The sequence below is a fragment of the Drosophila teissieri genome, chromosome 3L (assembly GCF_016746235.2).
Source record: "Drosophila teissieri strain GT53w chromosome 3L, Prin_Dtei_1.1, whole genome shotgun sequence".
Classification (NCBI taxonomy): domain Eukaryota; kingdom Metazoa; phylum Arthropoda; class Insecta; order Diptera; family Drosophilidae; genus Drosophila; species Drosophila teissieri.
The window spans coordinates 2,824,061-2,841,331 of NC_053031.1; the positions used below are offsets into that span (position 1 = coordinate 2,824,061).

Here is a 17,271-nt window from a genome sequence, read left to right on the forward strand (position 1 = left end):
GGCTCCGGGCCATCGGAAAATTAGTGCATCGGTTGTTTTAGTAAATATATCTTCGAGATGCACATCATATAAAATCTATATATACACACACGATCTCGTTATTGTGCGCCGTATTTTATACAGCTTGTTTTCTTTATTTATTTTTTGGCGAGTGAGTGTATGGTTTTTTTTCTTTTACGGTTTTTTATGTCGTGCCATTTCAGCGAAGCTCGGCAACAAAGCATAATAAAACTAATTGTCTGCGCTTCGCTCTCACACACAGATACACCCATACATAGTCACACATTCGCAGATAGTTTCGCGAAAAGAGAGACAGCAAAAAATGAGGAGAAACGGACCACATGTTTGCCATTCTGAGTGTTCCTTCGCCTGGATAAACAACAAAAATTCTCCCATCTCTGGTAAAATATTCCTTTTCTTTTCCATTTATTTAACCCTTTCTTCTGCCTCCTTTTGGTATTTTCTTTGGCTCACACAAAAATGTATGCGAACCTCCATTTTGCATTACTCATTTTGGGGCCTAAAGTATTCGGATATTGAGGCAGTTGCAATTACAGTTGGAGTTGCAGTTACAATGCGCAAAATATAATCTTCCTGATCTGATGTTCGACAGGAGGTATGAATTTCTTAGAGAAAAGAATGATTTCAAGAACTGCCTATATGCTCAAGCGTAATATAGTTTTATTTACCCTTAGTGGTAGTTAAACTTTATTGAAGAGCTACACCTAGTTCCATAAAATATAACAACATATTTAAAAAGGGAGTTATAAACTTTTATTTTCCCTACAATAAAATTGGACAGGCCTATAAAAAATTAGCGTAAATCATGATCACCTTTTTTGTATCTATTAATTGGGAAAGATTTTCTTGTTGGAGAATTAAGTCTTGAGAAAGCTTTTGAAACGAAACTATCTTCTTTTTAATTCGTTGAGTAATTAAAAATAATCACATAAATTCCCTCATGATGTGTATATTTCGCAAGTTTTCACAACCATGCATTCCCAATTGCCCAACAACTCGAAGAAAATCCAATTTCTCGCTCCGCTGCGGCGAAGTGTTGCAGGCACAAAACTTTTCGCGCGGTGCACGCCTCATCGACGTCATGCAATGTGCAGATACAAAGTAACACAAAGTGTATCTGGCGGATCGTTGGTCTATTTTTTGGCTCTTTGGCCACTCGGCTCTTCGCTTCGTTTTCCAACCATTTCCAAGCTGGAAACTTAATTAATTCATTAAAAATGTAGGAATTGCATGCTTTGCTCGCTTTAAGCAAATGAATTATTAATAGAAAAAGAGCTACAGGGCAGCATATCTATATCTATTTATTCATAAAAAGGTTCTCCCGGATGTCGGACAGCCCCTTTCGCGATTTTTGCAAGTGTAATCAATGCTGGAGAGCTTTTTTTTCTTGATTTCGTTTATTTGCTTCTTTCATCTATCTTGTCTTCAATTTCAATTCAATTTCGATTCGTTACGCTTTGATTTTAATGCAAAAATCCTGTTGTTGTTCCTCGATTTCTTGGTTTGTTTGTTCTCCAACTCTCCACTCGAGTACTTTTATTGATGATATCGTCTCTGAGTGATTGAAGTTCCATCGACCGAGTCTGCGATGACAGACAGAATGTGATTTCTCATCTGGGTTAGTCAGCCCCTTGAAGTCATAACCTTCGACATCCCGAAGTTTGGGGATTCGATCGGATAAAGTACCATTGTCACGACCTGCCGTGACTTTTGGTATTTCCCATTTCTCAGAAGGGTAATGAAATTTAATTTATGATAAACTCGGTTTTAATTTAATAGTATGAATAAAATAATACTCAAAGTACCTTTCAAATACTTGTTTTAACCCTATTACTATTACTATTCTCAGGAAAAGTTTTCAATTAAAATGTAAAATAAATTCCTTCTTTCAAAACGATTCCAATGACTCGAATTTCTTTGCTGTTTTCAAGGGTTGTTTGTCCCCCTGAATCGCGTACTTTATGTGCCGCCCTTTGGGGTGGGAAATTCGATCAATAATAATCTACATAAGTTCACTTAAGTCGCAGAGGTGAGCGCGGATAAAAGACCAAAGAAAATCCGGCCATGATTGATGTTTGTTTTTTCGATGGGAGTGTCCGGCTTAAATGGGTTTTTAATATCGTTCGATAGTCGCTGGCAGATCACTTACTTTTTATCACGATTTAAAGCTGCTGGGGATATAGGTTTCAGTCGCAATATGGCAAGTCTAGGTCGGATTTCGCGATTTCGAATATTTACGTTGGATGCACCTTATGAGTTTTGCGTTTTAACGCTGCTTATTATTCAATTTGATTCTGGCTCTTATCGGGTTTGGTTCTTGAGTTATTAATATACTTTATGGCTGTGATGGTTGTTGATGTGTTGTTGTTATTTTAGAAATAGATTGCACGGAATTATCAGATTATACTGCTTTACTTTATTATTATCCTACTACGTATTCATTGAATATTTATTACATATAATTAAATTTATTTTGCTGCACAACACAATTAAACAATTAAATTGTTTATGCTGGATACTATTTACACAATTACTGGTTAGTTGTTGAACAATATTTGCTGGGCTTTGTTTTTTTTTTATTTATTTACTTAATGACGCTTTCGCTGTTGATGTTTTTTTTTCGCTGTGCACTTGGAATGACATTTTGAATTTGATTTCGAAGCGCGCGTAAATTAATTTTATTTACTCGCTGGCTTAATATACGTATTCTTTCGTTTGTGTGCTCCGTTGTTGATAAGGAAATCACATTTTCAATTGGCAACTGGCCCAAATTTCATTAGTTGCTTGTGTTTGTTATCTTTTTGCTCGTGCTGCTGCTACTGCTGCTGCTGCTGCAGCGGAAATAAACAATCAATTTTAGTTAAAGAATTTACGCAGGCACACCAGTAAATCCAACCAGCTTGCCACTCGCACACACTATACGTATTTGTGGAATTTACTTTTAATTTTTCGGATAATTCCCCGCTTATTTATCTTTGAATTACTTTTGTATCTTTGAGATGCACAAGCGCGGGTGAAGTGGGGGGGCGTTGCTGATTCTTCGGTGTTAGTGGTGAGTGGGTGGTGGGCGCGTAACCGTTGAATAGCTGCTCAAAAACCGGGCTGATCGGCCGACGTTTCACGTTACGTCCTCGAGGAATCGCGCTTACAGAATGAATCTGAATCTGAACGTGGAGTGTAAGCAGCGTAAAAGATACAGATACAACGGCGACGACTTCGGCAGCGCCGTTTGTCTTTGGGTGTGTGAGTGCGGCCACGGGTGTGAGCGTGTGGTGGTGGAGCCGAGAGCGCATGCGAGAGAGCCGAGCGCAGCCGAAGAAACGTGTTTGCCGCCATTGTGGCGACGCGGGAGAGCGAGAGCGGCGCTCTCTCGCCGGCATTCGCCGACAGCGCTGCCGACGTCGGCGTCTTGCAACTTGGTGTGCGTGTATCTGTGTGCGGTTGCTACGGCAAAAAGGTAGTAAAAAATAACTGCGGTAAACCGAAAAGGCACAAAAAAATTAAAGGAAAAGGCGGGGAACGACCGAATAGAAAACAAAAACTGAAAACGAAAACGGGGGAACCATTGCCACCCACATACCCCCCTGGAAAACGAAAACCCCCTAATGCCCCCTAAATTCTTACTTCTTAAGTTCTTTTCAATTTCTTTAGCCATTTCTGACAGTGAAATGTGCAATGTCTTGGGAATTGCCTTTCCCGATAACCGATCTCCACCTTTGTTGCATATTTTTAGGCTACTTACAGCGCAGCAGGACTCTATATATTAGGCCAAATAGCTGGCATCTTGATAAGCAGTTACTTACCTGAAACGAGAAAGAAGCAAAGATCGATTAGATAAGCAGAATAAGGTGAACAACGGGGGAGCAGTGGAAAATAGATGGGCTGAATTTAAATCTAGATAGGAACGCAAATTCCGTCGATGGTAATTGCATTGGGGATACAAATTGCGAAGAAACCAAGTTCATTGTGCTGTAAGGAGCTTACATATTGTTTCTATAACGTAAATACAAAGGTAGCTTATACATATTCCGTATATAATTATTTAATGGTTTCTTAAAAAGGAAACCTTAAAATGACTTGTAGAAATTCTATGAATTAAAAAGCTAGGAGAACAAATGCGACGAAACAAATTGATAGTTGGAAATAGCAGGAAATCCTTTAATTATTTCTATTAAAACAAATGACCAGTATTGTTTGCTCTAATTGGCACTTAAGTTCCCGGAAATCAATATCGAGTGAGTTTGAATTAGCGACCATACTTCGAGGGGCAACTTTATATTGTGCCATTTATATTGATTTTGGGTGGGATGTACGCATATCGTTATGGCAGCTGGGACGATGATCAAACTCAATTTAAATTGGTTTCCTTGAATTGCCATTTCCCCAACAGTTTGCAACTTCAACTTCCTCTGTTTTTGCCCATTTCTATCTGGCTTTTTGTTTTGCTTTTGCTCTTTTGCCACGCAACTCATTTTGGAAAAAACTTTAGCCGGCAATATTTCATGCCACCCATTAAGCTTTAGCTATATAGCCACCCACAACTCCACTTCCCTCCCCGCCTTTCCCACTTCTGCTGGCAATTTCCGCCCCCTCGCACAGATACAAATGCGTGTGCGCCTGTGTGTGTGTGTGTGAGAGTGCTTTTGTGGGGGAGCAAAAAAGTGGCTTCATTACAAATTTCAATTTTGTTTTATTATTATTTTCCTTGGCCTTTTGCCATTTACTTTTTTCTTTATTATTATTATTATTATTATTATTATTATTAATATTATTATTATTATTATTATTATTATTATTATTATTATTATATTTTTTGCAAAGTTTGAGGCCCAGGAAAATGCCTTTATAATTTCCACAAGCACACACAAAAAAACCCGCTCGCAAAAGGCAGCTGTTGTCTTGCATTTCTTTATTTTGGTTTGGCTTTTCTTTTTCCTTTGCTGCCTTTGCATTTTCCTTGTCTTTTTCGCTCGTTGTCGCATTTCTCTCTGTTTATTTTTTGTTCGATTTGCGCCTTTGTTGTCTTCGCTGGCTGCCTCATAAGTTGTTTCTTTTTTCTATTTTTTTGCATCTTTCCATTTCAGCTGCGCAGCGTTCTAGCCCCTCCACCCCCTCGTAACCGCCTAAATGCCGCCCTCTCCCTTCGCTTTGGACCATCTCCTCTTTTTTCCTGTGTCTACGCCTTTCAAGAGCCGAAACTTCTAGCCGCATCACTGAGACAAAAAGTTACCCAAAGTGCTTTACTGAGTACCCTAAGATGAGTATTTTGGGTACCAATCATAATACTACCAATGAATATTGTATTCATGTTAGTTTCAATAATGTTAAAACATACTTTTAGATACTTTTGCTAATGATCTCAACCCTGAAAAAATCGCCACAATCATTTCTAATTGAAAATGTAAATGTAAATGTAAACAGATAAATTTTTTGCATACTTTAGGGTCGAATCGCGTATACGCTGCGGAAAATCCATTGGTCAAAGAATCGTTAATTATTTTCTGGGTATTGCTCTCATTTTTCCCGCAGTGCAGTCACCATCATCGACCTCTTTTCCGCAGCTGCTGGGGGGTGTTAGGGGCGTGGAAATCGCAGGGGGGAGGGGGGAGGTAGGCTTGCCAAATGGTGGGGAGTGGGTGTGTTTTAGGGGGCGGTGGGGGGTAGTGTTTTTGGGCTTGTGGCAGCCGCAGCATATGCCGGCTTCTTCTGATTCTGCTTCTTCTTCTTCTGGCGGTGCTGCTGCTGCTTGCTCTTCTGCCAGCGAAAGCAACAACAAGAACTGCAACACTCTCGCACACACACACACATACGCGTGTAGTGTCGCTGAGCGGGAGAGCGAAAATAGCAGTCAATAAAAGCAGGAAAAGCAACAACAATCGACAAGCCTTTGGGGTCATTATTCTCTTCGAGTCGCGTCGCTGCAGCATGTGTGTGTGTGTGTAGCCTTGGTGGTTGCACACGCACACTTGTGCATTTGGGGAGACTCTCTCCGTCTCTCTTTCACTCCCTTACTCGCCCCACCCCGCCCGGCGCCCTTTCTCTTTCGCTCCTGCAACTTTTGTTGTTGTGCCTCTCCAAACAATGTAATAAAATTCAATTATTCCCGTGTGCGTCTTGCACTTTGTTTCGTCTTTTGTCTGCTTCGCGTGTGTTTGTGTGTGAGTGCTGCGCGCATTTCGCGAATATCGCCACAAAATGCCAAAAGCAAAAAGTACAGGCAGCAAGGCTCCGGGTTTTTTTGTTTTGGGGGCACCACAGCAACAGCGACAGAAACAACAACAAAATGCCTCCTGCGCCACCAACGCGCTATTACACACACACACATAGCAGCGAACACCTATACCATTGCAACTCGTGCTCTTGCACTTTCTTGACCTGCACAGTGGGTCAACTGATCACGAGTGGGTGCGGGAGATCAACAAGGTCAAAAAAATTGTCATTTCTTCAGAGCTCTTTGGAATAACCTGTGCCACACCTTAACAACTTCTCAGATTTTTAGCCGTGCTTATGGACTCAATAATAACTGTTGAAATAATATTGAATTTCCATTCATAAGTCCTTCTTGTTAAAGCATACCAAATCAAAAATTTGTATGCGAAAGTATTTATAACTAAGTTCTCAATTGTTTTGAATGGTTACTACGTGAGTCTTTAGATTAATTAAATTATTTTGTTTTCAAAGACTCTGCCAACATTTTTCCCATTTGACCCCACTGTGCACTGTCGCCGAGCAGCTGCTTTAGCTTCTCTTTCTCCATCTCCTGCTTCTCCTTCTGCTTTTGCTGCTGCTGCTGCTGCGCTGTCGCTGTCGCTGTCGCAGTCGCTGCATTTTGGCGTTCTTTTTGCGCTTTGCCTTTTGGCTTTTCCTTCATATGCGCTGTGCTGTTGCCTCTTGCTCCTGCTACTCGTGCTTCTTCTCCACCCCAGTCTCCACCTCCTCCTTGACCATCCCTTTTGTTGCTGTCTCTGTTGGTCTTCTTTGTTGTCTCGTCTGCTTTGGTTGTTGTTGTTTGGGTTTAGCCCTTTGCTGTGCACTTTGCATAAGCAGCATCTCGGCGTGCTCCTCTTAATTTCCCTTTTGTTTTCCTTCTCCACATGGTTTTGTTTTCCTTCACTTTCGTAGCTATATTGCTTTTCTTGTGTCTGTCTTGCCAAATTTCTTGTTTTGTTAATTTTGCTTTGAGCTTATTTTAGAGTTTTTGTTGCATTACCTTCCTAGCCCTTTCTTCGCCACCTCTCCCACTTTCTTCGTGGCGAAGAAGAGTTAATATGCAGCTGCTCTCTCTCTTGCCCCTCACACTCCTCCCACAAGTCTCTCTGTCTTTCGGCCCTCTCTTTCGCGCTCTCTTCGGCGCATGCGTTGCATTTGATTGTTTGTGTAATGTAAACGCGTTGTAAGCCGCCTTCTGCCTGCCCCGCCCCCTGCTTTTCCCAGCGATCCTTGCTTTTCCGCTTTTCAAGGCTCTCCTTCTCTTCTCCTTACGCCTTACGCCGTACTCCTTTTCTCCCCTTAATTTTTCGGCCAACCTCAACTTTTATTTCCCCCAAAAATGACCAAATCAAATAACAACAAAAGCACCAAAAGCAGAAGCAGCAGACAATGAAAAAATGCAAAAACAGCTTGCAGTCGCTCTGCCACCGTCGCTGCCTGCGTAGCCTTCGACGTCGCTGTTTTCCATTTGCCTGCAGCGTATTTTGTAAATTACATTTCCGGCAATAAATTTGCATACCTCTGGCATCTTCTAAATTGCTATCGTTTGTTAAAGCGCCACCCGAAATTTTCACCCCCTTTGGATGGGGGGTGGCTTAAAAGTGGGAGGTGTGTTGGGTTGGGGTTGGTTGGGCGTATTAGCGGGTGGGTGTGTGTGCACCTTGCCACCCCCAGGCATTCTTTGAAAAATGCCCAACCTGGGCCGCACCTTCTTTTCGCTGGAAATGGGGATGAGTACATACACCGGGAAAATAAGTAATTTCGTGGGTAGAGCAAAAGGAAGTCGCTTTTCCAAAGTGTTAATAAATATAAGTTAAGTATGAAAATCACACATAACTACGATGCATTAAAGTAGATTCAGGATATTTAAATCACTTTCACATGTATTTGTTCCTTGATTCTTATTGTGCGCATCTATTTCTTATGGTGTACACGTGATTCGACAAAAGTATAGAGAAACTTGGATGGAGGGTGAAAAGTGGAGAAAGGGAGTGTGGTTTTATGGGTGGGGAGCAAAATGGGGGTGGGGCTCGGAAATTCTTAGTAGGGTGACTTGCCACCACTTCTTGCCGAATTCGATATTGATTGTCCTGCAATTAGAAAAGTTCTCGGGCCGTGTCTCAACAAAATGACTTTCACTGCTCGGCAAATGCTCAAGGATATGCAGGAAGTCCAGGATGCCGAGAATTCGCAGCAGAACTTTTCCCCCGCCACGTTGTTCTGGCCAAAGTCTGGCATTGGATTTTTCCCACAACAGGTTGTTGCATTTCGAATACGTGACGCCCCAAATAGTTGGAGTTCCTGCAGCTGCTGCTGCTGCTGGTGCTGGTGCTGTTGCTTTGAACTTGCATTACACGTATCTGCCGCAGATCCGTGATGACGGAGGGGGATTTGGGGGATTCGGATTCGGGGTCCAGGAGGGACCACGGCATTCCAGCGAGGGTGTCGGCAGCCATCGGTTATATAGGTCGACAAACTTTTGCGGCACGCTCCTTGTTGCTGCTCTTGTTGCTGCCGCTGCATAAAAATTCAAATTTCGCGTCTGGCCAGCGCCAAAGCAACAATGAGCCAAAGTGTTTTGGTAGTCGACTGGCTCGTACCCAGCAGAAATCAAAGCGGATCTGTTCAATGTCGAAATACTCTTGTAGTTTTATAAAGAATGTTTTTAACACAATGAAATCGTATTAATTTGTGTAGAGAGATGAAGATTGTCCCATTGCTTATTATTCCTTTATTGTATTTTTCAAATTCAATAATATGCTAATCTTTAAAGAGCATTACTACTTGTCCCGAATCTGAACCTCATAATCCCCAAAAGATTTATGTATTTTAAACCGTGTAGAATGTCATGGAACCCACCCTGCAATTGACTCGAAACTGGTTGCGTTTTGTATGGCAGTGCCAGTCGACCTTTGGCAACCCCTGAAACGCATTGCTGACTGGCCCTGACTGAAAATAAAAGTGCAAATGTCCTCGCCAGTCGGGGAATTGGACAAGGTTTTAGCGCAGTGGCATGGCCAGGACTACCAGGACTACCAGGAGCAGCAGGTCAGGGAGTCACAGTCACAGAGCCAGTTGCATTCCCAGAGCATCGTGGCAAAACCAAACCAAAAAAAAAGATCAACAAAAATAGGACCAGAAAGTCCTCGCGTTTGGCCCAAAAAACGTTTCTCTTTCGATGGCCGAAACTTCTTTTTTATGGCTCGCCCGCCGCTGCACCACGCGGCGTATGAGTGATGCTATGTGCTACATGTTGTACGCTGTATGCTGTGTGTGTGAATGAATCTGTGGGACTGCAGGCCATTGCACATGTGTGCGTATCGCGTGCGTGCTTGTGAGTGTGTGGTTCATTCATCGCTCAATCGGCAGGTGCTTTGTTTTGTGAATTTTCCACCGACTTTCCCACACCAGTCCCCCACCGACTGGTTTTCCCTCGCGAATTTTTGTGTTTGCCGATAGTTTTGACCTCGTTTCAACCCGCGATTGCGATTGCATGCGTAATTGATGGCCGGCCGCACAGCTGACATTTGTTTATATGCCCGGCGCCGCGGCCAAAAACAAACAATAAATACTTGGCGGTTGGCATGGCAATGCAGGTGCTTTTTTTCCCCGTATTCGGTCCCCCGCCCACATGCATTCATTCATAACAATTTCCACGCTGCTGCTGTCGCTTTTTTATGTACAACTTTCAAGTTCATAATGTCAACCTTCACGCACACACACACACACGCAGAGACGCACACACACACTGGCACTGGGGAAAAGCGGCTAACGCAGACAGCGTGAAAGCGTTTAGCTGGCAGGTTTGAGGTCCCCGAAGTCCCAGACACGAGATTCCCGGATTCCTTTGTGCCGCCGGGGGTTCCCGGTTTTTACTTTCGCACGCGCTGCCATGACGTTGCATCTACATCCTGGCCGGGAAAATCTACTCCTGCTGCTGCTTTCCTCGGTCCTCCGCTTGATGAGCAATTTTTTTTCTGCCACCCCTTTTTTCATCTTGCCATTGCAACAATTGCTTTCTGCCTCTGCCTCTGGTACTGGCCTGAATTTCCACAGTTTTCCGCGCTGTTCGTCCTTTGTTATGCAATTTCTTTGGGGCGACAAAATGGAAACTTCTTGTCTTCTTGTCTACAACGGAAGCTACCACTTAAAGGCAAGCGTGTCGGAGTTCTGCTACTTTCCTAAGATTTTCCCCTTTTACTTTTAAACTTTTTTCACTCACTTTATTACATCTTTTGTACATTTACGTTAAGACTTATTTAAAGTTAATTGCTTTTGTACTTCCACTTCTATTTATACCTGCTCAATGATTTTTCATGTTTAATCTATGTCTAGGTTACATTTCTAATTACCAGCTTTAGCTTATATTCGCGCCAATTAACTAATGGCTTTTACTATCCACTCATCTGTAAACTGGACCCACGTATATTTTACATTTTCCTAATTACAAATATTCCCTTTTGCATTTTACATTAAAGCTGGCCATTAATTAAGCTTAGCTGATTAGCTAAATGCAATCCTTCAGGTTCATTGACATCAAGCTCCGCTCGCTATAAATAGAAATCAAAACAAGTCAACTTTTCGCCACGAATAAAAAGCGTGTTTCCTGGGAGACGCGCCCAAGGAAAAATGAAAAAAAAATAGCAGGAGGAAAATAGCGTCGGAAAAGCCCGTGGAAGGCGGAAAAAATCGATATGCCTCAGACATAGACAGCAGCCGCGTGGAAATTGTGGAAAGTTGGGGGTTGTCAGCCAGCAAGGGTAGCAAAATGTTGTGCAAACTCATAGACACACACACACACGCACACATATACACACTCGGTTGGCTCGTCATGTCATCGTCCCTTTTTGGCACTTGCTTTCGCCTTTCCCGTCGCCTTTCTTCTCGCCATTCTCCTCCGCATTTTGGCGTTACTTCCGCTTTGGCGTTCTCTTCCGCTTCTCCTTTGAGTTTGCGCTCAATTTTCGCTACTTTTCCGTCTTACGCTGTCTCTTTTGCCTCTGTACTTTGCCAATTTTTTGCCCATTGATTTTCGTGGTAATTATTTTCGATGCGGAATGGGCTTTTCAGGGGGGGAGGCTTTTCTTGTTTTCTGGTTTTGTTTTCATCTGGGGGTCCCTTTTTGTGGCGTTTCCTCTTCCGGTTGCCTCCCCCTTTTCTTCCACTTCCGGCCTTTTCCCACACACATACACGCACACATTCCTGCGGCTTAAATTGCTCTTATTGTTCGCTTCTCGTCCTGCGTCCTTTCGCCGCTGCCACCCCGGCGTATACGTTATTTTATTACATCAAATGCTTTACAGCCACTTCTTCCTTCTCTCTTCTCGCTCTCTCTCTTCGCCTTTCTCAGCTCGCTTTTCTCTCTCGCCATCGCCGTCGCCGTCGCTGGCGCTGCTTGGCTGCTTGGCCGCGTCGCTGCCGCTGCCTCTGCCGACGCCGATGTCCTGTCTGCTTCTTCTTCCTGTTCTTAATTGAAATTTGCGGCTTGCATCAATATTTGCTTTTTCCTTGTGTTTTCCACGTTATTAAAAACCTTGTGCAAGTTTTCCGTTCTTTTTTCCCCTGTTTTGTGTTGCGTTGTCTTTGTTTTTGGTACGATATTATATTGCAGCATGGGTAGTATGTAGTAGAATATGGCCAGGACCTTTCCGACCCCCACCGTCTTTCCCCGCTTTCCCCGACTTTCCCCGCTTTCCCATTCTTGTGGCTTTGGCGTTGTGCTCACTAATTTGTTTCGCTTGCGGGGAGCATTTTTATGTGCACTCTCATTAAAGTTTCACCGATTAAGAAATTGAGCTGTGCTAAAGAATTCGATAGTTAAAGGTGATTGTTGCCACATTTCTGTAGGAACTTTGTTGGTAAATATTATAAGAATGTTGTTTTCAACCATTTACAAAAAAACATGTTATATTCTAGGCCTTAAGCCTTATTTTTTATCAATACATCACTAGGTAAAAGGAGCATTCAAGCATTTTTGAAGGATTCAAATGCAATCAAATCAAATCAGAGCTTTTACGAAGCGAAACTCAATATTTCACAATTGATTATCAAATACCCAAGTCAATTACGGAAAATATTCCAATCATTCTTCGAGCACAATATGGATTGGATTGGCCTTAACTAATTCCAAAATGAGCCGAATCAAATCCCTTGGCCTCAACGTACATCACGTCCAAATGGATATGTTTTCACACATCATTGGTTGGTGACTCCAGAAGGGGGGGTGCAACTCGCAGGGGTAAATGTATGCGGAGCTGTCTGAAATTATGCCTAATTGAAAATGCATTTTAAAGCAGTTGCCGGGCGACTGCAGCTCCATCCGCTCCTTCCACTCCTTCCGCCCATTCTGCTCCTTCCGCTCTCCTGAATCCCAGGCACTCCGACAATGCCACGGCCAAACGGAGCTCAGCTTCCTTCTGCAATAATTGCCATCGCCCCGGACCGCTCCCACCGCCCACCCGGCCCCGCCTAACGCCCCAAACCACCGCTCCCCCCCCGCCCGCCTGTCTGGCACTCGAGAGGAGCAGAGCGGAGCAGAAGGCTGCAAGCTGTCAGCTGAAGGCTGCCACTGAAGGCCACAATCTGCACACTCCAACTTTGGCTGCACACGGAAAAAAATCCTTTTTAAAATACGAAACTTACAAAAAAAAAATATTTTAAAATTGTTTTTACTAACTATCAAGTATATAAAATGCACAGCAAGTTAATGTGAATATACACTTGCACATTTCTATAAAAGTTTGCCATAATATTACACAAATCTTTTAAAGTGCATTGCGCTTTTTAAGAGCATCGGATTCATGTGGCGGATGATGCTGCTGCATTCTGCATGGGGGAATTTGCAACTGAAATGCATTAATCAATCATTCATTAAATCAATCAATCAATTTATGAATTCCTCGCGGTTTTTTATTTCACTCCCCCTCACTCCGCCTCACTCTTTTGTTGTCCTGTGCGCGCTTTGTTGTTTAGCCTGAGCGTTTTGCCAGTTTTTGATTGATTGCCATTAATAACTCATTTTTTTGCTCATGGCTTAGCTTAGCTTTGTTTTCCAACGCTCTTGCTGCCTTCGAAAATTTATTTGTTTCGCTGGCTTTCAGTTGAGTCGGTTTCGATGAGTGCGCCAATGTCGGTGGTGGAAAACCATAGAGTTTTGGCCTCGTAATTGGATGGGGACTCTGGGAACTCAATGTGCTCCAGTCGGAAGGAACATTTAAGTCAAAAAGAAATGCCAATCCCTGCTAGGGCCTTTAAAAATGTGAACTTTATTTCAGAAAACAATAATCGATTTATTTTCATATTGCATCAGTTGGGAATTACGTTCTCTTTGCAACACAGTAATTTCATTAATCCTCTTACCAACCCTGTTCATAGGCACTTGATTGCCCTTTATCCGTCAATAATAATATTTATTCACAATGTAAATAGCTCACTTTACCATTATTATGGCCAATTACGGTAAGAGCTCATCATTGAGAGCTCTCATTGGCATTAAGTTATTTCTTTCCTTTCACAACTTTTCTTGGCAATTCCACACACATATTGCCATTTGCAACACTGTTCGATGTTCAGAAATCGGTAAATGCATTTTGCTGCTTATTTGCATATTTGAGTGAGGAATCTCTCTCGTTATTCTGCTTTCTCTCTCGCCTGATTGTGCTCTCCAATGCGAAGGATGCGCAGAATATCCTGCGGCAACTTTTCGCAAAGGAGGAAGGAGCAACGAGAACTGCATGTGGTAAAATGCATTGCAAATTGCATGCAACATCCTTTTCCAAATGCTACAGTCTCGAAATGTTGGGAATCGGATATTTTTTATTGCCACAAATATTTACCAGCACAATCATTATTAATGACCCTATGTGCTAGCTTAAAATGTTTTGCAGCATACTTGTATGCACCCTTTTAAATCATTCTGTATGCTGCTGTATTTTTAATTACCCAAAGTCAGATCGCGTTTGCTACTTACAGTTTCTAAAGTTTCAGCTTGCAGCGAAAAGGAAGGACGACTTACCTGGAATGAGAAGAAGCAATTAAGATAATGATTAGTCAAATGTGAGATATTGGAGCAGATGAAACTAATTTCGCGGGGGGAATCGTATCAGAGGTAGAGGGAAAACGGCTCTGGAGCGACAGGTAGTTTAATTTATGTGAATGCTCGATGTGATCCCACTCCTTTTCGTATTTTTTCCTGCTGCATTTTCGCTTTTTGTCTCGTCCGCTGTTCCCTGCCATTATGCTGCGTCGTTTTAATGGCCAGAAAAAGCAGGAAAAAAGAAGGGAATAAAAGAAAAATACGCCAGAGAAAAAAAACGGGCAAGTCACGAGCTTCAACAATGGCGATGCCATTGGCAGAAGAGGCAGCTTCAGAAAAAAAAGGATAAAAGGCAAATAAATAAATAAATAAACATTTTGCCAGGGCAAGGGAAAAAACAATTTCGTCTGCGAAGTTGGCCCAAAAGCAGAACAACAAAAATTATGCGCTCTAAAAATAAAACGAAACGAAACGAAACGAAATCAAGCCAAACCAAACCAAACGCGTACTAAAAAATCACAAAAAATGCGAAAAAAACGTGACCGCGCATTTTTCAATGTCAGACGGAAAGGTTTTTCATTGCTGTGCTGATTACTCGAGCAATTTTTTTGCATCTTGCTGAGGGTCAGTCAGTTATATAAGAGTCCAGAAAATCTATAGTGATATTTACATGCCGCAAATGTAGCCCAAAAACAAATACAAAATGGGGTAAGTGTAAAGAATCCTTTGAACTAGCTCATGTGTAAGGAAATTGTTGGTTATTATTTTTTGTGTGCTGCCATAAAGAATTTACGCTACATAAAATTTAATAATTTCATTTTTTATAGTCACACACATGGCTCCCAATCGACTCGTCTTCATGTGTTGGTGTGCATGTTTGTGTGTGTGTGTGGTCTGAATTATAGCATACTTTTAGGCGTGTGCCAGGGCAGGCATTATTTCAGCTTTTATGGCTTACATAACGAGCCAAGCGGAAATAGAGAAAGAAAGGCCAAAAAAATATGTGAGCGGAGAAACAGCGAAGAAGAAATACGCCAATGGGGGTTGGGCAGTGTTTTCACTGTACGGGAAATGGGGGAAAATTGGTTGCCAGAAGCTGGGAAAAGCGTCTAAGGAAAGTTGGTAGATCCCATTAATGTAATGGTGCTATCCAAAATGACTTTAAAAGCTTCGTATTTAAATTGGAATCTGCTTGGAATTTTAAATGGGAACGTTCTCAAGATACTTCAAAGCCATATTTGGCATGATAATATTTTTAAGTACTTTTCCTTTGTTGTGCCCTGAAAGAATTTTTTCATGATTGAGTTTTCGAAAAGTTGACCTTTCTTTGTTAACCCAAAGTTTTGATATGAGATTAAAGTGCTTCGACCATATATTCATTGTATTGTATACAAAATTATGTGCAAAAACATCTCAGGCTTTCGTTATTAACTAATCCTTTCCTTTACTCATTTTTACTACCAAAAGATGCTTAAATGCCTTGCCATTTTTTGCAGATCCCCTTGCTTAAATCATAATTTATCCAGCTGGCTTTTGCTATCGTCTGGATATTTGCTGGATTTTTCTGATTCTCTGCGTTCTTTATTTTTCGTGTTGCTCTTTTTACTGCGTTAATATTTCACTAATGGCATTGGCTGGCGAAATTGCATTACGCTCAAGTTGACTCATTTTAATTGAATTTTAACTTCAGTTCGAAATTGAATTACGTGCCATGGGCCAAGATGGGCGTCGAAAAGGGGGCGTGGCTGTGCAGTGCGGTGCGGTGCGGTGCGGGGATTTTCCGAGTGGTATTGTGTGCATGTGTGCTCTTGTGTGTGTGTGTGTGGGTTGGACTATGGCGAAAATGCACGCTGCTAGTAATGAAAATTCATGGCGCGATCTGAGAGCGAAAAGCGAGAAATTGCATTAAGTCAGTCGCCATCATTTTGGGCAGAACGAAAGAGGTTAAATGCAGCCCACCGCCATTTCCATTTTCCCAGCACATCGTTTTCCACACATTTCCCAAGTTGAAACTTAGTTGCCAGCTCGTGCCGGAAAGTGACCAAATTCACTTTCCCCTCGTTCTCGCCAACAAAAAATTTCATTATTTTGCACTTAATTAAAAACACTCGCACATCCATAAAAAAAAACCGCCGCACAAATATCAGACTTTCAGCCAACCTCCAGCCTGCAGCCTCTAGACCACACCAGATTCTCTTTATTCTCTACCCTTTTCGCGCTTTTAGCCTTTTTTTATTGTTTCTGTGCTGTTTTTTTATGTTCGCTTCTGCCGCGAGCCTGGTCAACTGGAAAAAAGGCAACAGCCATAACAGAGAGCCTGTCTGGTTGTTGGCCATATAACCCCCACCGATCGCCAACTCCGCTCGCTTTTGGCCCTCTTGTTTTCGCATTGCCGCGTCGCTAAAATGTTTTGCTGTTTGATTTTGGACTTTGGCAAAATCCTTTCGCTTTCATCCATTTAAATGCCGGCTGAGAGACGCGAAAAATGTGGAATGAAGTGAAATGTGTGTGTGTGGAGTGTGGTAACTACGGCCAGACAGTTGGCCAAAAAAAAAAGCATTGGAAAAATACTCCAAATTGGTAACGAAATCCGCACGTGGCCAACAGGCGGTTATAATGGAAAACTATTCACATTTGGAAGGGAAAACTTTTGCAATAGAAATCTGGGAATTAACAAGTTTTTGAGATATTAATTCAATTCAAGAGGGTATTATTTTTAAAACAATAACAATATATCTTGTAATCAACTTGCGAGTGATTTACGATTTCTTTTTCTGCATAAATATCATTAAGCCACAAGCTTTCGTACAACTCCCATGTCAACTCATTTTTTAATTGCCTGTCTCGTCTGAGTTTCTGCATTTATTTTCATATCAAAGGCATAAAAAAGGAACTAATTTTCCATTTCGTTTCTGACACCAACTCAGATTCAGATGAGATGGGAATCTTCGGTTGCCAGACGAAGAGTAAGGACCCACAACTTTTGCCACTATTTTATTTATATG

The 17,271-nt window shown here is 42.1% G+C and overlaps 1 protein-coding gene across 1 annotated transcript in view; it reads right to left on the bottom strand.

The window, feature by feature from the left end:
* LOC122618268 (DNA N6-methyl adenine demethylase) overlaps nucleotides 1-17,271 on the bottom strand; it is an 88,757-nt gene that overhangs the window by 32,496 nt on the left and 38,990 nt on the right. The gene's annotated exons all lie outside the window — the stretch shown is intronic.